This window comes from Amblyomma mixtum, chromosome 6, assembly GCF_055824585.1.
Source record: "Amblyomma mixtum isolate Tamu chromosome 6, ASM5582458v1, whole genome shotgun sequence".
In the NCBI taxonomy this organism is placed as follows: Eukaryota; Metazoa; Arthropoda; class Arachnida; order Ixodida; family Ixodidae; genus Amblyomma; species Amblyomma mixtum.
The window spans coordinates 123,772,118-123,797,853 of NC_143017.1; the positions used below are offsets into that span (position 1 = coordinate 123,772,118).

General features: G+C 48.5%; 1 protein-coding gene across 3 annotated transcripts in view; it reads left to right on the top strand.

Annotated features, from left to right (window-relative positions):
• The window catches only part of LOC149340271 (nephrin-like), a 382,817-nt gene that overhangs the window by 226,682 nt on the left and 130,399 nt on the right, over nucleotides 1–25,736 (top strand). For all 3 annotated transcript variants that reach the window (XM_089549015.1, XM_089549013.1, XM_089549014.1), the window contains exon 4: nucleotides 22,329–22,385. The gene's annotated coding sequence lies outside the window, so the exon portion shown is untranslated. The remainder of the gene's footprint in view (nucleotides 1–22,328; nucleotides 22,386–25,736) is intronic.

The following is a 25,736-nucleotide window of genomic DNA, read 5'->3' on the forward strand; positions in this document are numbered from 1 at the left end:
GATACCTTGAAAATACGATTAGAAATCATCATAATCAGTCTGACCACGCCCACTGCAGGGCTAATGGCTCTCCCATATCTCTCCAACTAACCCTATCTTGTGCCGACAACGTCCACCCTTTCTCCGCAAAGGTTTTAATCTCTACCGCCCACCTCACTCTCTGCTGCCCCGCTAATTTTGCTTTCTGTTGGAATCCAGTTGATTACCCCTAACGACCGTGTGACGTTTCGGAAAGGCTCTAACTGAAGCGAGTCTCAATCTCGCATTTTACCTCTAGCAACCAAGTACGTGTGTATATATATATATATATATATATATATATTGCCGCGCCTACAACAATAGCCGCTCGGCGGCTGTTCGGCACGCAGCTCGTGCGCCACGCGGTTCGCTGCTGAAGAAGACGAAGCTCGACGTTCCATCCTGGCCGTCTCGGTGTGCGCTGGCATCATCTCGGTGTTGGCGTTCCTCTGCCGTCTGGACGCGGCGCTACCTGTACCAACTGCTACGTGACACTGGTGGAGGTTGCGGGCTCGACGTCCCATGTCCAACACCTCTTCAGACAGCCGCTCATCGAGTCCCGACCAGCTACCCCTTGTCTGCACGCCCGTTCACCGCAGCAGCCGCCGCCTCCTGGGACTGGTCCCAGAGTTTGGTCTTCTCCCAAAAGAGGCACGCACTCATCGACCTGGTGAGCATACCACCATGGCGCAGGCTAGCGCTTCACACTTGACGCTCCAGCAACCCCGCGTGCCAGCCAGCTTCCATGGCGTCACCTTCGAAGACGTTGAAGACTGGCTTGACCAGTTTGAGCGGGTTGCCGATTTCAACCAATGGAGCCCTGCGCAGAAGCTGCGGAACGTGTATTTCGCCCTCGAAGACGGAGCCAAGATTTGGTTCGAAAACAGGGAGGCCGATCTCCAAAGCTGGGATACCTTTCGCCAGCAGGTCCGGGACACCTTTGCTAGCACGGACCGCCGGGATCGTGCGCGGCGCCTCCTGGACGCCCGCGTCCAAAAGCCTAATGAGAGCGTTGCCATGTTCGCCGAGGACGTGACCCGTCTTTGTCGGCGCGCTGACCCAGATATGGCGGAATCAACGAAGCTCCGCCACCTGATGCAAGGTGTGAAGGACCAACTCTTCGCTGGTTTGGTCCGCAATCCCCCGCAGACGGTAGCCGACTTCATCAAAGAGGCGACCGCCATTGAGCGGGCCTTGCATCAGCGCTGCCGCCGAAATGACTCCTGGTGCGGTGAGCCAAGCGCCAGTGCGGCTTCTTTGAGCGTGTCCAGCGACAATGCGTCGCTGCGTGAGCTCATACGCGCGGTGGTCCGTGAAGAGCTGCAGAACCTGACCCTTGCCTCTTCTGATCCGACGGCTGCGGCTCTTACCGAGGTTGTGCGCGGCGAGATTCGCCAAGCATTTTCACCGCCTCCTCCAGTCATGCCGGAGCCACGCCCCATGAGCTACGCCGCGGCTCTCCGTTCCGAGTTGCCACCTGTGCAACGCTTGCCGTACCACCCGCCGCCGCCAACCGCTCCGTTACCGTCATTCTACCAGCGGCCTCAGCGAGGACCTGCCATGCGTCCACCGGCCCGGAAGGCGGCTGTTTGGCGCACTTCTGATCAGCAGCCGCTCTGTTACCATTGCGGGGAAGCCGGCCACCTGTATCGCCGTTGCCCCTACCGTGAAATCGGCCTCCGGGGTTTCCCACGTGACGCTCCCTGTCCCCGTTTCGGTGAGCGACCCCACGAAATAGAGGAGTACCTTGCTGCCCATGACACCACCTCTACCTGCCGACCCCGATCTCCGTCTCCCGCACGCATCACGTCGCCCAGCCGCCAGGCTTTCCCAGATGGACGGCGGGGCCGGTCTCCAAGCCCGCGCCGGGGAAACTGAAAGCGGCGACCTCAGGGGGGAAGGTTGCTGACAGCGGATATAACGAAGACCCCCGAACGCCGCCGGAGCGCGATGCCGAGATCCCGATGCCGCCGCAGCCCGATTCTGTGAACCCGAGTTTCCCTGACACCGATGCAGTTAGCGCCGACCTCCGCATTCACGTTGACGGGCACCCAGTGACTGCTTTAGTTGATACAGGCGCGGACTTTTCGATAATAAGCAAGCACCTCGCGGATCGCCTCAGCAAGGTAAAGACAGCATGGGATGGACCTCAAATTCGTACTGCTGGCGGTCACCTCATGACGCCTGTCGGAAGATGCACTGCTCGAGTCACCATTGCCAATTCTGCTTTTGTTGGCACTTTTGTTGTTCTGCCGCACTGCTGCAAAGACCTGATCCTCGGAATGGACTTCTTGCGTGAGCATGGTGCCATCATAAACCTTCCTGATCGTCTGGTAACATTTTCGACCCCTGGAACGATTTCAGCCGACACCGAACCACGCAGAGTGGCCCTGCGCATAATCGACGCCGATGTGACCGTGCCTCCGCGATCCTGTGCCCTCGTTACTGTCATTTGTGACGACCGGTGCAGTGCTGACGGCGTAGCAGAACAGAACACTGCGCTTGTGCTCTCTCATGGGGTCTGCATCGCGAGGGGTATCGTCACGCTACGGAACGGCCTGGCAGATGTCCTTCTAACGAATTTCGGGACCGAACGGCAACACATCGCCAAGGGCACTGCGGTCGCATACTTCGAGGGAATCGCTGAAATTAACGACTGCCTTGCCCTCCAGAGCGAAACGTGCAATTCTTGCACACCTCAGCTGATCCTCGACGTGAACCCAGACTTACCCCCAGCCGATAGGGAGAGCCTAGTCGGCCTACTGCATCAGTTCCAAGACTGTTTCCCGTCTACGTCGGCAGTCAAACAGACGCCTCTCGCTAAGCACCGCATCATTACGGACTACAGTACCCGACCAATTCGACAAAACCCATACCGTGTCTCACTGAGGGAGCGTGAAGCCATAGCTGAACAAGTCAAAGAGATGCTGCAGGATGGTGTTATTCAGCCGTCGAGGAGCCCGTGGGCTTCGCCTGTGGTTTTGGTTAAGAAGAAGGATGGTAGTCTGCGATTTTGCGTTGACTACCGGAAGCTTAACCAGGTTACCAAGAAAGACGTCTACCCGTTACCACGCATTGACGACTCTCTTGACCGGCTGCGGCACGCGCGCTACTTTTCTTCGCTGGACTTAAAAAGTGGTTACTGGCAGATCGAAGTTGACGAGCGGGATCGCGAGAAGACAGCGTTCGTGACGCCGGATGGCCTTTATGAGTTCAAGGTCCTTCCTTTCGGTTTGTGTTCAGCTCCGGCAACATTTCAGAGAATGATGGACGCTGTTTTGTCGGGCCTGAAATGGCAGACGTGCTTGGTATACCTGGACGACGTTGTTGTATTTTCGCCAACGTTCGAAGAACACCTCCAGCGCCTCTTGACCGTGCTACAGGCTATAAGATCTGCCGGCCTGACGTTGAAGCCCGAGAAATGCCACTTTGGTTATGAGGAGCTCCTTTTCCTGGGCCATGTCGTCAGCCATCGTGGAGTCCGGCCGGATCCTGCTAAAACAGCTGCCGTCGCCAACTTTCCCACTCCTTCGGACAAGAAGACGGTCCGGCGTTTTTTGGGCCTTTGCGCGTATTACCGGCGGTTCATTGCCAACTTTTCCCGACTTGCTGCACCGTTGACGCATCTTACAAGAGAGGACGTCCCATTCGCGTGGACAGAACAGCAGCAGCAGGCATTTGATGAATTACGGCGACGCTTGCAATCCACGCCTGTCCTTGGTCATTTCGATTCTCGTGCGGAGACTCTCGTCCACACAGATGCCAGCAACGTGGGTCTCGGTGCTGTACTCGTCCAGTGGCAGGACGGCGCTGAGCGTGTAATAGCATACGCCAGCCGCACTCTGTCTCGTGCTGAATTTAATTATTCCACGACCGAAAAAGAATGCCTTGCCGTGGTATGGGCTGTGACAAAATTTCGACCTTACCTGTACGGCCGGCATTTTCAAGTTGTAACCGACCACCACTGTCTCTGCTGGTTGACGAACTTACGGGATCCCTCTGGCCGCCTTGCGCGTTGGAGCTTACGCCTTCAGGAGTTTGACATGTCCATCGTGTATAAATCAGGGCGCCAGCACAACGATGCCGACTGCTTGTCCAGATATCCAGTCGAAGCTGCGCTCGACGACGACGAACCGGACTTTCCTCTCATCGCAGCCGTAGACGCAGCGACTATTTCCAGTCAGCAACGTGAAGACCCGGCGTTGAAACCTCTCATCGACTTCCTGGAAGCACGTACCGAGGAGGTTCCCCAGCCCTTCGCAAGAACCCAGTCCTCCTTTTGTCTGCGCAACAACGTGCTGTACAAAGCCAACTTTTCTCCAACCGGAAGCGACTACCTCCTCGTCGTTCCAGCGAATCTCCGTGAAGAAATCTTGCAGGCGTGTCACGACGAGCCCACCGCAGGTCACCTCGGCTACGCCCGCACTCTGGCTCGGATCAAAAAGAGCTATTACTGGCCTAAGCTTGCAGCGACTGTACGACACTATGTGCGCACGTGCCGTAATTGTCAACGAAGAAAAACACCCCCTGTCAAGCCAGCTGGACTTATGCATCCCGTTCAAGTGCCCAGACTCCCGTTTGAGCAAGTTGGCATGGACCTTCTCGGCCCTTTTCCAACATCATCTTCGGGAAACCGGTGGATTATTGTTGCCACCGATTACCTTACGCGCTACGCTGAAACCAAGGCCCTCCAGCGCGGCACAGCAGCCGAGGCTGCGAAATTTTTCGTGGAATGCATCGTCCTCCGCCATGGCGCTCCAGAACTAATTATCACAGATAGAGGCACCGCTTTCACTGCCAAACTCTTGGAATCCCTCATGCGGCTGAGTGGCACTACTCACAGGAAAACAACCGCCTACCATCCCCAGACGAATGGCCTGACCGAGCGCCTCAACAAAACTCTCGTCGACATGCTGTCCATGTATGTTGACGTTGAGCATCGATCTTGGGACGATATCCTGCCATATATTACTTTCGCGTATAACACGGCTCAACAGGAAACAACGCGGAGGACGCCCTTTTGTCTGTTGTACGGCCGCGAAGTGTCGACAATGTTGGAAGCAATGCTGCCCCATGATGGCCGCGACCCCGACGTTGGCGCCCAGGAGTTCACGCTTCGCGCAGAAGAAGCTCGACAACTTGCAAGAGTGCGCATCATGAACCAACAAGACCGTGACGCCCGACGTTACAACCGCCGCCACAGACTGATGACGTTCGCCCCGGACGAAAAAGTGTGGGTATGGACCCCCATTCGCCGCCGTGGTCTTTCCGAAAAACTGCTCAAGCAGTATTTCGGCCCCTACCGAGTTCTTCGTCAGCTAAGTGACGTAACCTATGAAGTTCTCCCGGATGGGGCTTCCCAGACTACTCGCCGTCAGCAGAGACCAGAGATTGTTCATGTAGTGCGGATGAAGCCCTATTTTTCGCGAGACATTCAGTGACTAAGTGCTGTGTGTTACTGTGTTTTTTTTTATTTCTTTCTCTCTATTTTCTTGTTAAAGCATCGGGCCGATGCTCTTTCCGAGAGGGAGGGTAATGCCGCGTCTACAACAATAGCCGCTCGGCGGCTGTTCGGCACGCAGCTCGTGCGCCACGCGGTTCGCTGCTGAAGAAGACGAAGCTCGACGTTCCATCCTGGCCGTCTCGGTGTGCGCTGGCATCATCTCGGTGTTGGCGTTCCTCTGCCGTCTGGACGCGGCGCTACCTGTACCAACTGCTACGTGACAATATATATATATATATATATATATATATATTCTTAATAATACATGCCTCAAAAACGAGCGTCTTCTCATTAGTCGGTTCACGTGGCTAGCAGGTCTGCAAAGCCGAGAACACGATGAGCGGGTCTACTGCACAGAAAGTTGCCTATTAGTACGGGTTTTTAGATAACACTGGCGAAAAACACAAATAATTTCCACGAATAATTTTTTGGTATGCTTTTCTTCACTGACGCAGCCACCGCGATGTATAATCGACAGTTTGGTTTTAGATTCTTTATACTTTTGTAGAACTAATAAAGTACGTCACAGACGTCAAATGCGGGTTTGGGGCCTTCATTACAGTGGTAGCTTCTTCCTGCGCAAAACGCTTGGAGCGCTTAGTTCATCAGCTATTCTTCACACACAGAAAAACTAAATGCCGTCTTTAGTGCTATACTTCAGTCGGCTGTATTCCGAGGCGCGCACTTGTCATGCATACGTTATAAAGGGCACTGAAATACCCGCTGAGAGGCATGCCACAAGTATTTTTTTTTCCATTATTTTTGTGCGATTTCTGTCCACTGGTGAGTTCAGGAAGCGTGACGTTAGTTATAGCGAACGTGCCGTCGCAAGTGGCTGAGCGCTGATGCACAGAGCATAGCTTATGGCAGACCCTTTCAGCTCATTCTTTTTATTTTGTTTAAGGGTGAACTTAACCGTCTGGTGCGGAGTTAATGTAATGGGGATGCCGTGATTTTAGTCTGAAGTTTTGTATGAGGGACAGCCGGCGGGTGTGAAAGAATCTGGAGTGTTAGCTGGAGAACGGGTTAGAGGGGAAGTTTACCACAAAACGCCCGCTCGTGCTGAACTGCGCCGCAGTCCGCAAGTTTGATTTATTACAACACGGCCTTTGGATGGATGGCCTGCATTTGCTTGAAAACTGTGCTTCACGCCCTTCAAGAGCAGATTTTCAAACAGATGAAAAAATAAACACATGCAAAACATCAAAAATGTTTGCTGAAAGCAAGAAGCGCATATTTTAATGCCATCTGCGTGTGTAGTCTTTTTATTGCGGGTTATTTAAAAAGTTGCTAACCGCCGTTTCTTCTCACGTTTGCATATGCGGACGAGCCTTAATGCGGATATCAAGATTGGCATGCCAAGCTAACTCTACTCTCTAAACAGAAAAGAATAAGAAGGGAATAGTCTGTCCTCTACCCCAAACGGAGTGCGCTAGAGGACGCATTACTCCCTCTTAGCTCCCATATAGGCGTATTCCTGTTTAGAGTGCAGCCCACGTCATGGGCATGGAAAAAAGAATGCAAAGACAGCACCATCCTCTACGTTTTTTTTTTCTTTTTCATTTTGCCCAACTCATTTTCAGTAACCAACAAAGGAATAAATTATAACTACTCATCGTTTATCTTCTCTGGCTTAGCACCGGAGGTGTATGCAAAGCAGGGGATCGTGTGTGCGTATGCGTACACGCATAGTGAGTGTGGGCATAGGTATGTAAAATGCACTATATTTGCATACTTTCGGAACTGCAATCCACGCGTCCGTTTTCTTGCAATTCAGCCAAGCTACCACTGCAAAATAACTTGTCCGCTGCCTTTACGAAGCGCTTTTAGCATCGCGTTTTCAGCTCTTTCATCTCCGTAGATAGATATCATCTGTAAAATCATGATGAAATAGCGTTTAAATTTTGAATCTGCTTCCTAGATACCCCTATACAGGATCCTAATATTTGATGTTCATGCCTTCTATTGCTGAAGTTATAATTAAAAGGCATTGAAAAAGCGTTAAAAGCATTTAAAATATGCCTGCATAGGTTAGACATCTCACGAGTATTGCACAGCACACCCTTGATATAATTAGCTGTATTTCGATCTTCTCTTGGAATCCACTCCGTCACCCTTAATTCCATGAGAATTCCAGCAGGAATCCAAGACTGGATTCCAATAGAAGGCAAAAATAGCAGGGGGCGGCAGAAAGTTAGGTGGCAGGATGATATTAAGAACATGTTTACGGAAAAAGCCTACTGGCGCTAAAAAACTGAGACAACACACACAGCAAGACAGGACTGGCGCCAATCCTGTGTTGGCGCCAGTCCTGTCTTGTTGTGTGTATTTTCTCCGTTTTTTAGCGCCAGTACGCTTTTTGCGTAAACATGTCATGCTACAACCAACTAGCTCAAATCAAAGATATTGAGAAGTTTGCGGGGATACGATGGCCACAGCTGGCAAAGGACAGGATTATTTTTAGAGACATGGGAGGGGCTTTTGCCCTGCAGTGGGCGTAGTCAGGCTTGTAAGGATAGTTTCGACCTTCTATTTGGTTTCACGTTATTCCCCAATCTCAGGAAACCTGCGTCGCTGTCTCACATGTTTTGAAGCCTACGGTTCTTCGGGCTGCTCCCAACACCGTGTTCCAGCTTATTTGTCGGAGCTCGCCTGGCCTGACACACTGGCAGCCATCCTGCTGCCTGTGCCCTGCCATCGCTCTGCAAACACGCCGTCTCAAAAGCAACGCGAGGCTTAGCGGTGCTCCTCATCCGCCTCGCAAATCGATTTGGATAAACGGCCCGATGAGACCGCCTCGTGTACACACTATAAAGTGGCGGGAAAGGTTTACGACATCACTCAAGCACACGTGTACGAAGCCTGACTTGTTTTAACGCAAACAAGGTTGTATCCGGCTTTTAGGTTGCTCATTAAAAAAACAAAGACGTTGTTAGGCTGATTCTGTTACAAAGCGCCAGTTTGTGGAGAGGCCAAAGTTGTTTTTACCACGGCGATGCTAAAAGGCTTTGCCTGCCTTTGCTGTGAACGCCTGAATAACATGGAAGCGCTCGGTCTTTTCGTGCTTATTCGTTTCCACAAGGGTTGGTAGAAGATTCTCTTCTCATTACGACGCACCTGATAGCTTTTCCGTACGCAGCAATGTATTATCTTCTATAAGCAAAGAAAATTCAATATAAGGTAAGTGGGAGTAGTGATGCGAAGGATGCGAGAAATGTAAATGTCACAAAAAAAAATCATAGCAACAATCAAAGGCTTCAAAAGCATGGCACATGGACATGAAAGCAAACATGAAAGCACGCATAAATGGTAACTGTCGACGTCAATGCTCGGATCAATGGATCAATGCCAGAAAGTTTTTCCGTACTTTTTAATGATCTAGCTAGCAGCTTTAAAAAACGTGTAAGCCGGCGTAGGACTCGTTCAAGAATTTCCTTTGATGCTGTGGGCAGACAAGTATTGCGGGGTGTTTTTCATAGGCCAACCTCTTTCTCAAGCAGCCATTGGCCTTTCGCTGAAGGATGTCTGCGGTCTTTTTTCAACTAGAAGGCTCAAAGGACGGCTCAAGAGTCGTATTTTTGTAATGTTTAGAGGTCAACGTTTTCTAGAGGTGATAGTGAGCCCGGCCGGTTTGCATGAGGTCTCGCTTCGGGCAACGAAATCCATATCGCGGTAGGTATATGAGATTTGAAGGGAATGCTTTATGATTGAAAACAAAATTTTTCATGCAACTATAATTTTTCTCTCAACTGTTAAGATGTCAATGTTCTTTACTTTTTTAAATTAGCTAAACATCGCAAAAGTACGCGTTAGCATTTCTACACGTTCAGCCTTGCAACTTAGCATGCGCTGCTATGATTCATTTTTCCTTCCTTTTCTCACTGAAAGTCGCATTATTCAGTGCTAGTGTGACAGTGCGCTGCGGGTGTCCGGAGGGTTGCTATCTCAGGCGAAATCTTGCCTTTGTGGGACCCCGGATGCGCTTGAACAACAGACTGTATGGCGCCAGAAATCGTCGGGTGTGGGGGCCAAGGCTCATTATAAGTCTGTAGGTTGATAACCTGGCCGTCATCTTTATAAGCATTCAACTGGTCAAGCCATCTCAAGAGACATCCAGATATATATTGTCACACAGTGGTGACTGCAGTCCGAAGAGCAGGAATACAGCGAAAATGGCTCCGAAACAAAACTTTTTATGTGGGCTTACTTGCGCCCACAAAAGACAGGATGGCTCGGCGGCGGAGTAGCAACAATCGTGCTGGGGGCCGTCGAACACAATGCCCGGCGCTCTCGGCCGTGCTGAATTTAAAGCTGATAGGGAACTTTAGAGATAAAGCGTTCAATGTTACTAGAACATTCTGGAACAGCGTAGACGCGGCTCCACCTGGATGCGATCAATCGAGGTAAATCTCGTCGCTAGTATCGCAAACGAAGCGATAAAGCGCCGTGCCGGCAGCTTTGAAGAATGAACAAACACTACAAAGATGCGTGGCAATATGAGCACAGAACTTCGATTATAGACAGTTGTGTAGGTGTACCAAATATTTAGTCCAGAATACAAAAAAAAAAAAGCATGGAGTCACTTGTGAACTTACGCGCACTGTGCATTAGAACGGAATGCATTAGAACGGAATGCTCGCCTTCCCTTTGACGTTTAGTTCGAGCGGTAAATTTGAACGAAAGACCTTTGTAGTTTACTGAACAATTTTGCTGGCACACACCTCCACGGTCACGGCTAATACGCGCTTCACCTACAACAAGAAAGATTAGTTTCAAAACAAGAATCACTTGCATGCCAAATAATTATATCAGGCCGAATGCCCTGCTTAGTGGCCAACACTCCATGTTTCTTGAACTGTGAACGGTTCCATTTAGTAACGGTTCACTTCCCGATCCACTGTTTTCAGTGTTTGCTATTGGGCAAACGAAATTTTTATAGCAGAGCCGGAGTTGCTTGCCAGCTGCGAGTCCTGACGTCTGATTCTGATTTTTATGTCTCGCCGTTCTTAATCCTGAACGTGGTTCCGAGGCCCTTTGAAAAGCTGCGCTTGAGGTTAATGTCCCTTTATGAAGCCTAAGGCTGCATAAAAAGTTTCAGTCGCCATTAAGGACTTTTAGTATATATTTTCGCTTATGGTGCAAAATGCATTATCAATTAATGCCTTTTAAAGGCCGATTGCTTTCGCCGCAAAACTGCCATTAAAGAATATGGGGTCAAATTCAGCAAAACTACAGCACATTCTTTGAAACTTTGTTGCCACTTCAACCACGGCGGTCTTTCGAGAAAGAATAAAACGGTGCATGTAGTATAGTAGCGGATAAAAAAAGAACATAGGTTGCAAAAGCTGCCAAAATATAATGCTCTCAAACTTAGCCCAGCTGTCTAACATTGCCCGACCATCTGAAAGCCTCCTTTAGTAAGTAAAACATCTGCTTGTCATTGCCCATTCAAAGCATAATCAGGTGCTTGCCCTCATAAAGACACGAGGCGATCGGAAAGAATGATCCGCTTCTGCCTCGTTTCGCCCGTATTTATCGCTCCAGCACCGGGCTGATCTACAATCTGGCTTGCCCGCGGCTCGTAAGCCAAACACGAAAGCAACGGAACATTCTATTCCCCAGTTTTAACGAGCTTCTCGGGGGTGAGCATTCGACTCATGCTACTGTAGAATTCCGCGTTTGCCTTTCGCAACCGGGCTCGCTGGGTCGGCTTACCCCGCGGCCAACTTTTAGCACATATCCCTTTTTAAGGAAGCAATTTGGCGACGGAGTTTTCCACCCATGCCGCTCATTAGCGAAGCCGCGAGCTGCCTAATAAACTCAGGACGCGCTCATTAGACAGTCTGCACCGCGGAGGCCTCTACCGCAGAGTAATCGCCTGCTAGTCCCTTGGATACCAGTGCCTTTTCTGAAGGCGCACCTTTCGCTAGCCCCCGCAGAGCAGCGACGACCTTCATTAAGACGATGTTGCGGAATCATTTCGCGAAAGAATAAGGGGCAGCTTCCAGACCAGCACTTCGGAGCTCTCTACATTATGCAGGTCCTGCTCGCATCTGTTATATCATAAGGCGTCTATGCTGTACAGAAGCCAGCATGTATATCGCAGAAGGCAACGACTAGTACCGCACCTTTTATTACGGAATTCTAAGAGTGTAAAGTAGTTGCTGCCGTATGTTTTTTTTTTTCAATTGGAACGCATTGTTCTGAACGCTTTCATAGTGGAAGCATTAGCATATTGCTATCATTCTCTTGCGCATGCTGCGTAATCAATCAGGTGCTATCACCAGGGATATTCGCCGTGCTTCGGCTTCTAATCTGCCTCACGATCTTAAAGCTCCTTCGTGTAATTCCCTAATAAAACTATGAGCCTATTGTAGTTCTACGTTCAACTTCAGTTCATCACAAAAAAAAAAACGTTGATGCAGCAAATCGAGGTTTTTGAGATGGGAACCACGGGAAGAGTAACTGGTAATAACATTTCAGGGAAGATAGTAAAAGGCTACAAATCACCTTTTCTTCTAGGTTATGAACCGTCATTCGGAAGTCACGAGAGGCACAGACATTAGCTGAAAACAGCAAAGCCAGGACCGTTATCTATTTCTCCATCTAATCAAATTAAAACTTCAGGTCTTCTCTTCATGTTTTGTAAAGTTTGTCGCCGTAAAGGAGTAGATCAAGTACCGAATGAGTCCGGCAAACACAAGGCCGATCCGCTGAGTTTCGTGTGCAGTAACGGCTGTCACTATATAAAGCTCAGTTTGGCACAACGGCATTAGCCATACAGTTTTTAGAGTAAATGACATTTTCCACACTGCTTCGTAACAGGGTATTTGTGCAAAACAAGCATTAAAAAAGGCAATGATGACGCCTGTGTTAAACCTGCCTGCGACATACAAGTTAACATCGAACAACAGTTTCTATTTTGGGTACAAACCTGGGCAGCTTCGCTAAATGCGGAAACACCAATCACCCCTGTCTATTCTCGCTTCCCTCAAGGTGAATTTCTTTCGGCTAATTTTTTTCCTTCTCTCTGGAGATACCGAGAAGAACCAAAGGAATGGATAAAGTGCGGCGCGGGTCGCTTGTGTAATTTTTTTTTTTCCTAACACAAAAATACCCGGCGAAGACGATGATTCTTTGATGGCGCGGCAGTTCTTTAGGCTCTGCTTCGTTTCTCCGACTTTCTTTTTCTCTTCCAGCTCAGAAGTCAGGGCGACCTAAGGGGGGAGGTGAGAGGAATCGACCACCTCTACAGGGACTTCCCCTCTAATGGCTCACGATCTATTACGCCTCACCGTGTTGTAAGTAAGCTACGCGGCGCGGGAAAACGAGCCGCGCTAAAAGATTCAGCGCTCGCCACTCCGCGGACGAAACTTCTCCGCATTCCTGCGCACTGGAGGCAGTCGTCGAAGATCGCTCTCCGAGCACCGCGCTGTCTTTCCACTTGGCCGCCTGGGCAACGGAGCACGCACGTTGGGTTCTTCCCCCCTCCTCGGTTGCGCTTTTTCGGAAGACGTCTTTGATGCCTCTCCTCGAGTTTCGGGCTCAAAGTAGCTATAGATGCACCACACACAAGCACCCTAGGATATTTCAACACGAAAAAACATTTATCTGCAGTACAGCCCTGCCGTGGTAAGCTTTACGTTCCTGCCTGTCCACACTGGGAGACTGCAGTAGCACCTGTTTTTGTTTCATGTTTCTTTCGTATGTATGTTTATATAGCTTACTTTGTTTCAAATACACCGTATTTTCTAGGGGTCTTTTTATAACGCATCCCGCGATTTATTAGCAGTTTTGTCCCAATTCTGTAAGCATTACTTACGTGTTGTGTTTTGTTATCAGTTTTAATGTAACGCTAACCCTAGCTCTAATACGTTGCGTATTATTTTGTGAGTTATTCTAGGATTTCATTCTATATCATGACATTAGACGGCGGAAACCTCAGAAGCGACCACCTTCTTAAGTGTTCGCTTAATAAAAAAAGCATCAACCAAAATTGCGGGGTCAGTAACAGGGACAAAATTTCCGGCGCAGAAGAAATTGCATTACTTTTGAGCTCAAAAACATTAGCGAAGTAAAAAAAGATTCTTACTGTATTTTTTTTTCTGTAGCAAACATTGCGTCCAATTTGACCAGTATCAGAATCCTAGAATTTAGCCTTCCAAAATCAAAAAGCGTCTACACTAACTAACCTAATACAGGGCTAGAGGTTTCTCAACGTGAAGTCTTAGAAAAGCGAGAACCATTCCAATTTCACTGCATCTTACTGTTCCTATATACATAGGCTCAGCCTAAAGCAGCCACTCCTCCGTAGAGATAACATCATGTCTCAATTGCAATCCCGGTAATTAAATTAAAGCACGGAAACCCTCGAAAAAAATGGACACCCTATCAAAACGATGGAGTTGAAGGAAGCCAACCGTCACTTAAACCAAGCAAAGCGCAAGCGAATATGTTACTCAATTTTTATTAATATGTGATTTTCATCCCTTGAAAATTAGCAGTGATGATATTTTTACGTTAAAGATAATTGATTAGAAAGTAGAAAGAAAACCGCAAGCTAGGCTCTAACTAAGCTAGTAAGTATATGTGTCACGATACGCTGAATCGTATGACAGCATCCGGAGCATTCTGCGGTAAACGGTTGGTATGATATAATTTTTTCTGACGAGCGGTGCTCACGACAACTGCTGCGGCGCCGACGGATTTTCGATTGAACGAGCTGTATACGGTGTCGCCTAAAAGGACCTTTTCGCAGGCCGCCCTCATCATGCGATCATGTTCCATGCGGCGCCAGCATCTACCGCTACTCAACGTTAGGTTACGTGCAACACGAGTACACTCGTAAGTAGACGCCTCGACAGCTACCGCCGTAGCTCAGTTGGAAAGGCACCATACACGACGCACGAAGGTCTTCGCTTTGAATCCCATTTCCAATTGATCAACTTTCTAAGTAAAAATAAAAACAAGACATTCCACACTGTTCGTTGGTTTTAGTGACTCTTCGCTTTTTTCCGATTTCTGTCATAACGAGCCCGACATACCGCAATCCTTGTCTGCTCATAGGTCGAATGGTAACATTAAAAAAAATTCCCCTCCATAATCGTAAAGCGCTAGTTAAAACTTTTCCGCACTCTTCAGTAACAGAATAAATAACACCACAAGGGATGTCTATTGTGGCTACAAGGTAGTCTGGGATCAAGCCAGCATAAGAACTTCCAGCGCCGCTGCAGTCCGCGATGGCAGTCAAAACAAAACGTTCGCTCGCTGCGCCCAGAACAAATTCTCCGTATCTTGTTTTGTTTTCATTATCCTTTGCTCTTAAGACCCACCAGAGGGAGCTGTAAACGATCTGAGCCTTTTATACGAACTCAGTTCTGCTCTTAAAACCCATTGCGCCCAGCAGGGAGTGAGTGCACTTCCCCTGTCATCGCAAAAGCAGATGCTGAACAGATCCCTTGCGTCACCAAAATGAACTGCGTTCAACGTAAAGCAAATCTCATTTTGCTTTTCACAATAGCCAATGAGGATAGCTCTCTTTTTTTGCTCTTCGCCGAGACAACAAAGTCAGCACTAGAGGATTTATAGTGCGTCGCAGCGCCTTACACCTCAAAATTGCTCCCGCTCCTATAGTGAGCAAGTATATGCTTCTAGGTGTAAACAAAGCTGCTTTTTTTCTTCTTCCTTTCTGAGTCCGCCTCCAACTAAACAGCGCCTGCGATGCAAAGGTTTTCTCCTGTGGCGTTATCAAGGCCTGCTGAGTGGATAGCAAAGGGATTGAGGAAGGGAAACAATCACTGCTTATCGGAGACAGCGGCTGCAATAAGTGGGCTCGATTTTTATTTTTTGCACGCCGCTGTCCGTTTATTTCAGAAAATCTTTTCATTCCATACGCAGAACAAGGGCCGCGTTTCTCGCACGCGCCCCACTCTTAAGTCGAATCCAGCTTCGCGCTTCGTCATCTGTGAGGTTTGTGGTCTGGCCTTCATTGGAGCGCTTTTGTCTTTTCTGTTTTTCTGAAAAAAAAAAAAAACTCAAACATTGCGGACGGCGAAAATGAAGAAATATGTGCTCTGAGAGGCAGCGATGTAATCTTCCAAATGCAGACGCTGAAATGAGGTTTCTACGAAAACCCGCATGTTTTTGCGCGTGGGAGCAAGCACAATCTGTATGTACGAGTATAAAGCAATGCTCTGTTGTTTACTCTTTGAAACGCAGCCCGGTTTATCTTCGAAGCGAGAGCGCGTGCACTAAAAAAAAAAAAATGATTTTTCGCGGAATACGTGCGCGTCGAGGTTCATTGTGGATGGTGCATAGTCGAGTGTTCGCGAGACAAGAAAGCCCCCACAGATCCGAAAATGGGAATGGCACAGAGCAAAACATCGGTTTATCTTTGCTGCGTGGTTTAACTCGACAATACGCGCTCCAGTGTGGCGACGCAGCGTACCTGCCTGTCGGCCCTCCTCCATGCCGATCCATGCGGTGAGAAAATCAGAGCTATCTGGCTGACTGTCGGCGCTTGTCACACTGACCTATAGTTTCTCTGCACACAGAAACTATATCGACAAGTGACCTTTGACCTCTAGAAAAGCGTGGTACTACCACTTCCTTCCTCTCTATATCCCTAATCGCGGTTTGTGGATTTGGGTCCGTCTTGGCCAGCGATTGAAAGTGTGAAACATTGGTAATTACGAACAAGAACGAACATCGAGCCTTGCCATGGAAATCAAGGTCAAAGATTAATTTTTGAAACGTACAGCTTGGACAGATACTTTTCGCAGAGTGCATTCCCGGGCTCTTTGGCGTGTAGTACATATGGAGTGGTCAAAGAGTGCCCACATGCCCTGTCTCTCTGTTCTTTCGATCGTGAGCGGTGTCTTACTTCTCTGAACCGCTGGAAAAGAAAACTAGCCAAGAAGACAGGGGGAGGAAAAAACTCAGGTACACGTTATTGCCGGGAAGTTGGTGCATATTCGGTAGACGTTAGCGCAACATAAGACAATTACGTGAAAAGAAGACAGGATGACGCACTATGACGTGACGTGAAAGGAAGACAGGACGATGAAGCGCGTCGTTCTGTCTTCCTTTCACATGATCGTTTTGTGTCGCGCCTACGTTTACCGAAGGAGGCAAAAACCTGTGCGGCAATTTCGATGGAGCAGCGAAAATGAGCCCAAAGCTACTGGTAACACAAATGAAGGGCTCTCAGATGAATCACTCAAGAGGTGTCTTACCGCGATGGAAAGGAACTTCTAGCAATCTTGCCGGCGTCAGTTTTTTTTAGAGCGCAGCTTTTTGGCGCCCGTTCCTGCGTTTCGCGGCGTCGCCGTTGTCCCTCGTAACCAGCTCCGCAGCCGGGGCAGCGCGCTGCTCTAGTTGCACTCGCTGCTGGCGCCATGCGCCGCGACCTCCCAATAACTTAATTGCTCTCTTCGCTCCTCCTCCAATGCCACCCCTGTGCGGCGGCCATTATAGCGCCGGATCAGTGGCGGCGGATTATGATATGTGCACCGCCTTAGCCGAAAGGCATAGCCGCCACCCTTCGCCACTGCGAACCGCCTGCCTACATAAATAGTTTATTCCTTGCCAGTCCTTTCTGAGCCATGAGCGAGGCAACCGGTGGAAGTCCTTCGTCTGCCGCTGCTGCTAAACGAGCTGCCAGAGCAGAGGCCCAGCGCCGTCGCCGCCAGAATCCAGAGGAGCGTGCCGCCGAAGCAGAAGCTTACCGTCGCCGCTGTCAATTCTTTGCCTCAATCTATCGAAAAGCTGAACCAGCTGATGAGCTGCGCTCAAATTTCGCATTAGGAAGTTAAGTAATTGTCGGCAATTTTTCTTTAATGCCATTGCATAAAGACGAAGTAAGCAAATGTCCTCCCGTTTCCGAAACCACTTCTTTTTGGACGCCCAGTAAGCGATGAGATCCGTGGAAACAAAATGGATGTAACTGCGGTCTTAAGACGGAGGCAAAACAATCGTCATCATCAGCCTGACTACTCCCACTGTAGGGCAAAGTCCTTTCCGATGTCTCTCCGATTAACCCTGTTTTTTGCCAGTTGCGACCACCGTATCCCCGCAAACTTCTTAATCTCATCCGCCCACAATGCTTAGCGTTAAACGTGCATGACGGAAAAATATCCTAGAGCGACTCAAGAGAAAGCAATGAAGCTGGGCGAGAGGTCTACTGATTACAATTGTTAAAGATAGATATTGGTTGTTAGCAGAGTGGATATAGAGAGAAGAAAAAAGAAACGTACCTGGAGGAAGCACTCGATCAGGGGGAAAGAAAACGATGCAGAATTTCCGGGGGGGGGGGGGGGGGGGGGGGTATCCCTCGCTGGAATCCCCAGAGGGAAGGAAAGGCCTTTATTCTGCAGAGGATTGAGGGTCAATAAATAGCATTGTGAAGAGCGTCACTATACGGTCGCCATGGAAAAAGCTGGTAAAATTAGTTTTTGAGGAAAAGAAAGCCGCAGTAACTGCCTCACTTCTCGGTGAACATTTTAATCCTGAATGGAGAGAAGGATGAAGGAGGGAGTGAAAGAAGAAAGAGGCACGCAGGGAAGTGAGCCAGGTAATTTTCGATCGCAAGGAGTCGTTTCCCGTGAGCTAACATTGAGCAATACACAAACTTATTGCATTCCGCCTCCATTAAAACGGTCCTCTGCTCCGTGATCGGCCGTCGAGAGGTGATAGCAGCACGTTGCTAGGCGTGGCATTGCGCGACACTACTACGAGGGCTTAAAAGGGCGCGAACTGACGCCCACGCTGAGACGACGTGCGAAATATGCCTCCAAGGGGCCGTCATTTAAATTCAATACACTGCGGGTCGAACTATTGGTGCTACACAAATTTGAAACACGTCTGAAATGGGGTTCCTTTCAAGAAATTCCTGGAAACGAATTGACGTCGATGTAATTTCGAAAGCGCACTTGGTCACCGCCGATGTTGTGCAAATGTTAAAGGGTGATGTTTTTGTCTCAGCGTACTGGCTGCTTGCACTTCATTCAAATTGACTTTTTTTTCTCAGAAGGCTGATGCCTACGCAAACTCTTGTTTGTGTTGCGTCACTCAAAACGTGTAAACTTGAGCAATACACACAGAAGGGCTGTAATTTACAGGGGAGGACTAAAACGTTCAAGAAAAATTTTTCTCCGTCAACTGTTTCTGACAAGAGCACTTTTCCGAGAGCCATTTTGCATTTAATTAGCGTTTTCATGCTCTTGAACAGCAGATAATTCGTTGATTCGTGTTGTATTGTTTTGTTGTATTACTTGTCACCTCGAAGAGGGCCTTCGAACCTTCTGTGCGTTTGTTTTCTGCGCGTTGTGCCTCTTGCACGGCACGAAATTTTTTACCTGGAGTACTTCGAACAAAATTTAAAAACCCAGTAAATAAAAAAAAACTGTTCCCAGCTCCTGAATTATCTACCCTTCCGGTGCATTTGAGCGCGGCCCGTTCTTCTAGACAAAACAACGTCATAATTCTTCAAGTCGTTGTTCATTGTTAATTAGATACTTATTCACCGAATGCAAAATAATAATTAGTATTTTTTGTTGATTTTCTGCCTTTTTTTATTCAGTCACTGATTGAGTTGGCTCTCTACACTTAGTGTTCCAAGGAAATTAATGATGTTTTCGTTCCTGAAGAGAGTGTGGTTCTTAGCCACACACTTCTCTGATGCAAATTTGTTTTTGTTTCATAATAATGATTCTGCTTCATCTATTTATAGATCTACATAGGGCTGCATGTTCGCCTTGCGCTCGCGTAGGCGTGCTCATGTGTAAAAGTGGTCCTACACTCCCCTTTTCACTCTTTTCTTGCCTTCATATTTCATTCGTTCGCCACCTTCACATCACGCGTTCACGTAAAAATGTTGGCTGTCGATGACAAACTGCTCTTCCTTTCTTTCGCTGTTCTGTATCTAGTTTTTCATCGTCATTCTTCTCTTTGCTTCCAGTGTGCATGGTTGATTGAACGAAAAACCATGGCGCAACTCTTTCGCAACGTGTCTCAAAGCAACAACAGAATGTCGGCGCATACACTCCATTTCGTTTTCATTTTTTTCTTAAGGCGGCGCCTTATATCTTACCTGCTTAAGAAATGGCGAAAGTTTTCCCTCCGGTGATGAAACCGGAATATTGTCACGTTGTAGTGACGGCAGTCCAGCGGTCAGGAAGACACCAGAAATACTTGCAAACGAAGCTCTTTATTTGGGCTGACTTGCGCCCGCAAAAGAACTGAATCACTCGGTGGCGGCGTAAGCAACAAGCGTGCTCGTCAATCGTCGATCTACGAATGCCCGCTGCTCACGGCATCGTTCAATTTAAAGTCGGCAAGGAAACTTCGAGATAACAGGTCGAGATCATCTAGAGTAATCTGGAAACACGTAGATGCAGCTGTTCATGGCTGCGAACATTCGAGATTCGACCGGTCGCTTCTCGCGTCAAGAACAAAAATGATAACACCACTTTCCTGCGGCCTTGCGCGAACGAACGGACACTACAATGATACGTGGCATTACCCCCCTCCCAAAGAAGCATCGTCTCGATGCTTTAAAATGAAAATCAACGCGGAGAATGCTTCGAGAACTTAGAGTCCTTTAGCGTTCCTAATAAGGTGTAAGAACAGCGGTAAAAGCTTCAAGTCTGGCCGTGTCGTCGTAGTCGTCGTCGTCGGTGTTGTAGTTTTTGTCGTATTTGTCGTCGTAGTCGTAGTTGTCGTCGTCGTCGTAGGGATCGTCGTCGTCGTAGGGATCGTCGTCATTGTAGGGGTCGTCGTCGTCGTAGGGGTCGTCGTCGTCGTAGGGGTCGTCGTTGTCGTGGTGGTCGTCGTTGTCGTAGGGGTCGTCGTCGTCGCCGTAGGGGTCGTCGTAGTTGAGGCATAGTCTTGTGTTTTTGTTGATGGAGAATCTTGGTCCTTGCGCTTAGAAGCAACCTCACCTCCAGAGGCTGCTTTATTCAGTTTAACCTTCGGGGGCTGGGGGAGCGTCCACGCATCGCGTAACCTCGGCTAGGAGATACAAAGCGCGGTGAAGATGGCGACGGGGAACGTGATAGGCGGCTCGGCGATGAGCATCCTTCCCGACGCAAAAACTTCTCGATTTCGGCTGGTCGCTGGCCGGGTCGGGGTCGTGGAGCGTCGTAAGAAAACACTAGGATGCCCAGTCTTCTGTATGGGCAGTGCCGGAGGACGTGACCGGCTTCGCCACAGTGGAAGCATAGTGGACGGCGCTGGTCGGGAGTTCTCCACTCGTCGCATTTCCTCGTCTGTGTGCGGCGCTCGTAGAACGGGCGGGTTGGGGCGAGAGGGCAGCGGTCCAACGCAGCTTGCTGTGAGCGATAGGGGCTTGGGTCCCGTCGTCGAGGTGCAGGACGGCGCACTGCTGCGGCGTAAGTCATGACTGGGGGCTGCAGAGGCTGCGTGGATGATGGCGTCACACCCAAGGCCTGCTGAACTTCGCCCCGGATGACGTCAGTGAGCGAAGTAAGCTGCGGCTGCGTTCCCGTTGGCAGCAATCGTCGGAGCTCTTCACGCACAACTTGACGTATAACCTCCCGCAGGTCATTGCTGTTAGCGTTGTCCAGGCAGCTTGCTGAAAAAACGCGCTGCTGGCGGTCATACTGGCGGGCTCGGGCATCAAGAGTTTTTTCCATCGTGGATGCCTGTTCTACAAATTCCGCGACGGTTTTCGGTGGGTTGCGGACGAGGCCGGCAAAGAGTCTCTCTTTGACTCCTCGCATAAGAAGCTTTACTTTTTCTTCTTCTTTCATGTCTGCGTCGGCACGCCGGAAGAGACGCTTCATCTCCTCAGTGTACATTGCAACGGTCTCGTTTGGATGTTGCATGCGAGACTGTAGCAGCTGCTGGGCTCTCTCCTTTCGCACGACGTTCGTGAAGACCTTCAGAAGCTGCTCCTTGAAGGTTTCCCAGTTCGTGAGGCTAGCTTCCTCATTCTCAAACCAGATTCTTGCTGGTCCCTCCAAGGCGAAGAAGACGTACCTAAGTTTCGTAGCATCATCCCAGTTGTTGAAGACAGCCACACGGTCGAATTGTTCCAGCCATTCTTCGGGGTCGGCGCTAGGCGAAGCGTCGAAGGTTGGTGGCACTCGGGGCTGCTGAAGAATGATTGGAGTCGTCGTCTGGGGCAAGCTCATGGTAGACGTTTCTGCTGGCTTTCGCTTCCGGGTAGGGTTCGGCAGAATCCCGAACTCAGGTGCGTCCCCTTGCAGGCATCGGCTTGCGCGGTGGACTGGACTCAGGTCCTGCGGTAGATGACTCAGAGGGCTTGCGTCACGACTTGTAGGGGGTGTCCGGAACATGGAAGGCTACCCAGCACCTCCACCAGATGTCACGTTGTAGTGACGGCAGTCCAGCGGTCAGGAAGACACCAGAAATACTTGCAAACGAAGCTCTTTATTTGGGCTGACTTGCGCCCGCAAAAGAACTGAATCACTCGGTGGCGGCGTAAGCAACAAGCGTGCTCGTCAATCGTCGATCTACGAATGCCCGCTGCTCACGGCATCGTTCAATTTAAAGTCGGCAAGGAAACTTCGAGATAACAGGTCGAGATCATCTAGAGTAATCTGGAAACACGTAGATGCAGCTGTTCATGGCTGCGAACATTCGAGATTCGACCGGTCGCTTCTCGCGTCAAGAACAAAAATGATAACACCACTTTCCTGCGGCCTTGCGCGAACGAACGGACACTACAATGATACGTGGCAATATTATGTCTGATATATTGCATGTGACACGCGCGCGCTCAAACATGAGCAGCAACGGTTTTTTTTTTTTCGTCTTTTTGCAGACTGTGCCATGTTCTTCAACCCCGACTACGGCGACCAGTGCATGACTGACTTTCCCGGTAAGTGAGCACCGTTTGACACCATATCATCGCTTGGTTTTCCCACATGACCTCTACGCATTCTCCTGCGAAGATTATTATATATTACTACGCATTCGTTCTATCGCAGCCGTGAACTGCTTTTGCATGCATGCGGTTTGAGCATTATTTTCACTAGTGTCATCATAATCCTTGTGAAAGTAAAGCCCTTCACTTCATGACATGACCCTTTTGCGCCGTACATGGTGATCCTTATTCGCCCTTGCCTAACACCAGCTGGGTCAATCAATAGGGACAAATTTCCGCAGTCTCCATACGAACGCCTGTGTCGCGATCTGCGTTGCGCATGCAGCTGCTGCTCTTTGAGTTAAGACTTTCCCGTAATACTGTATTTGCACCACTGGTTTGGATGGTTTTAGTTTCATTTCGAGGTTTCTTTTTTTCTGTCTACAATTTACGCCTCTTCAGTTGAGTGGTGGCAATATACATTGGCTACATGCTTTATGCTTGCTGAAAACGTGAGCCCCCGAACAGCAGGAGTGTACAAGTTTCTCCTGAGTGCACTCTGACAAACTCATAACAGTCATAAGGTCTCAATGATTACTCTGGCTGTATCCACGTCTGGCCTCCTTGCTTTTGCCTGAGTTAATATATTTGCTCACGGTGTCCGACGCCTTATTGCCTTTCGAAAACTGCTGTGCTTTCGCCACACCGTAAAAAGAAAGCGCTGCCCCAGTTATTCTCGCGAAATTGTCAAGCCTTTTGCGAGCCTCTGATTGTTCCAGCCACTATTCCTTCGCTGCGATTTCTCTTGCAACGTAGTTAAAAAGGCTGTTTCATTAACGAAGTAAGGTTTTCTCAGGTATTTGCGAGAAAACTCCTGCGCCCACCCTTCCCCATGTAGCGCTTCCAGCAATTATTGCAGGCAAGTAGCGAATACCTATTGATGGTTCCACTCTCACTCTTTACACCGCTGGACACTTATGAAGGAGACAAGTATTTCTGCTGCTCAGCGGATTGACAGACTTATTGCTTTCTCACTCGATCGACCGATCAAAGGATTAATCGGCTTGCTGGCTGGTGGATCAGTTTGGCTGTCATAATCATAGTTCTCTATTCATAGAGTGCATTATGATTTCATGATGAGCGTTTAAATCACATTATCAATGAGAATTTTCCTACATTAGGGTTTCCTGTTTGCAAAGAATGTCATCCTTCACCTACTGTCACTTGCATAACGTATGAAACACATCGCGCATACCGAATAGTATTCTTTCCACACTCTCTCACTTACATCTGCTCAAGTTTAAGCTCGTGCTGGAGAAAACAAGTATTTGTTGGTTGCATAAAATTTAAGCATCTTCGAAACGATCATTTGTAAATAGTATCAGTGAAATATACAGTATAAGTATATTCGGTTATTCCCAACGGTTGTTTTATTATTTTCTCTGGATTCTTATTTTTGCATACATTTTGACAAATTAAACTATCTTGGAAAATGCCATCCTGCAATCACTTTTAATCGCAACGATTTACTCAAACGAGTATAAGCAGATTGAATCCCTGGTACTTACTCTGAAACAAGTCTAATATCATTCGCTTCGCTCGGGGTTCCATTCTTTGACCAGTTCTCAACCTAATATTTATTACTGATTTGACATCACGCCTTAACTTTCCTTAATGTATATTTTATTCCAACGGTACCACCATAGTAGCATAGGACAAGTGTATAGGTTCCATACCATACATATAAACTGAATGGTAATGCTGCATATTTAGCATTCTGGTGTCAAGACCACATGCTTGACATTTTGCCTCTGAATCTAGAATGTCATATTCTCATCTCCACAAAAGATATTTCTTGAATCTCCAATCATTTTCCTCAACTCTAACGTACTCATTGCTTCTGATCACGGGATATTTCTTATAATAGAAATTTACTGTCACCTAAAATTCCACAGTCATATAAAATGCTTAACATGAAAAACCGCGTGTGACGTAACAGTGCTCACTAGATGCGCCATTATTTTAATTTACAGCCGCTGAACTCGCTCTACTATGCTTTCGGCTCGAGTTATATTAGGACACACTTGCAACTTCTACAACACGTATACATTCAAGACATACGCATTATTACGTTCAGAAACTTTTGATGCAGTGCTGCATTGTTACTTCATCTCAACAAATCCTAGAAATCGCATGCATGGCTCATTGTTCTCTCGGTACGCTCATCTACATGTTTAAGAAAGGAACACATCCCACTCTTCTAACTACGGAAAGTACCCACTTTTCTCAACAAAGTAGCACTCGCTTCACAAGCCACAACAATTTCTGCCAACCAAAGCCGTAAAGTACGTACGGTGGAATTCACTGACAATTTTTCTGCGACATACTCGAGGAAATTATTAGCATGTATTGTGAAGCAACCTTAATATTTGCAAACGTCATTTTCTTCGTTTTCTTCTTTTCCGCTAAAATTTTTCTTGAAGATTGCGTACGCAGCACTCACTTACATTGTGTGGAGTTATAAACTTTCATATTCTCCTTTAACTCTATTTTCTTATTGCTACCTTTGCAATTCCGTTTCGCTTATAGTTTCATCGTCTTGTATTTTTATGTGTGATTAAAATAATTTTATGCAACCCTTTGAAACATTTTCCTCTGTTTATGCTTCAACATTATAACGCTGTCGCGTTAAAGGCCCCGTAACGCGGAAAATTGAAGTTGAGAGCCAAAAAAAATGGCTGAGGCTTAACTTGGTTAAGCCTGGAGAATGCGAAGCATCATCGTGTCGCGTAATTTGGAGGCGCACAACCACAGCGACGGCTCGAGGTGGGCCCCCGTTTCTCCACTGTCGTGACGTCATCGTGTCACGTGGTCTGACGTCATGTATCACGTGATTTGGAGGCGCACAACCACAGCGACGGCGCGAGGTGGGCCCTCGTTTCTCCACTGTCGTGACGTCATCGTGTCACGTGGTGTGATGTCATGTATCACGTGATTTGGAGGCGCACAACCACAGCGACGGCGCGAGGTTGGCCCCCGTTTCTCCACTGTCGTGACGTCATCGTGTCACGTGGTGTGACGTCATGTATCACGTGATTTGGAGGCGCATAACCACGGTGAAGGGCTGAAGTGGTAGCTAAAGTAGTATGCTTCGCATAAAATCCCTGGCATGGCTGTGCCAGGTGGTCCCCAGAGAGAAACTTGTGAGGAGGCAGGTGGGCCACCTAGGTCACGTGACCTTGTGGCGTCATCACAACCTGCCGACCGTGACAGGTGGCAGCTAAATTATTCTTTGGTCAACCGGAAGAGGAAATTGGGTCACTCAAATCCCAACGCTGGGAGCACCTTCCGTCCCAGGGCAGTGGC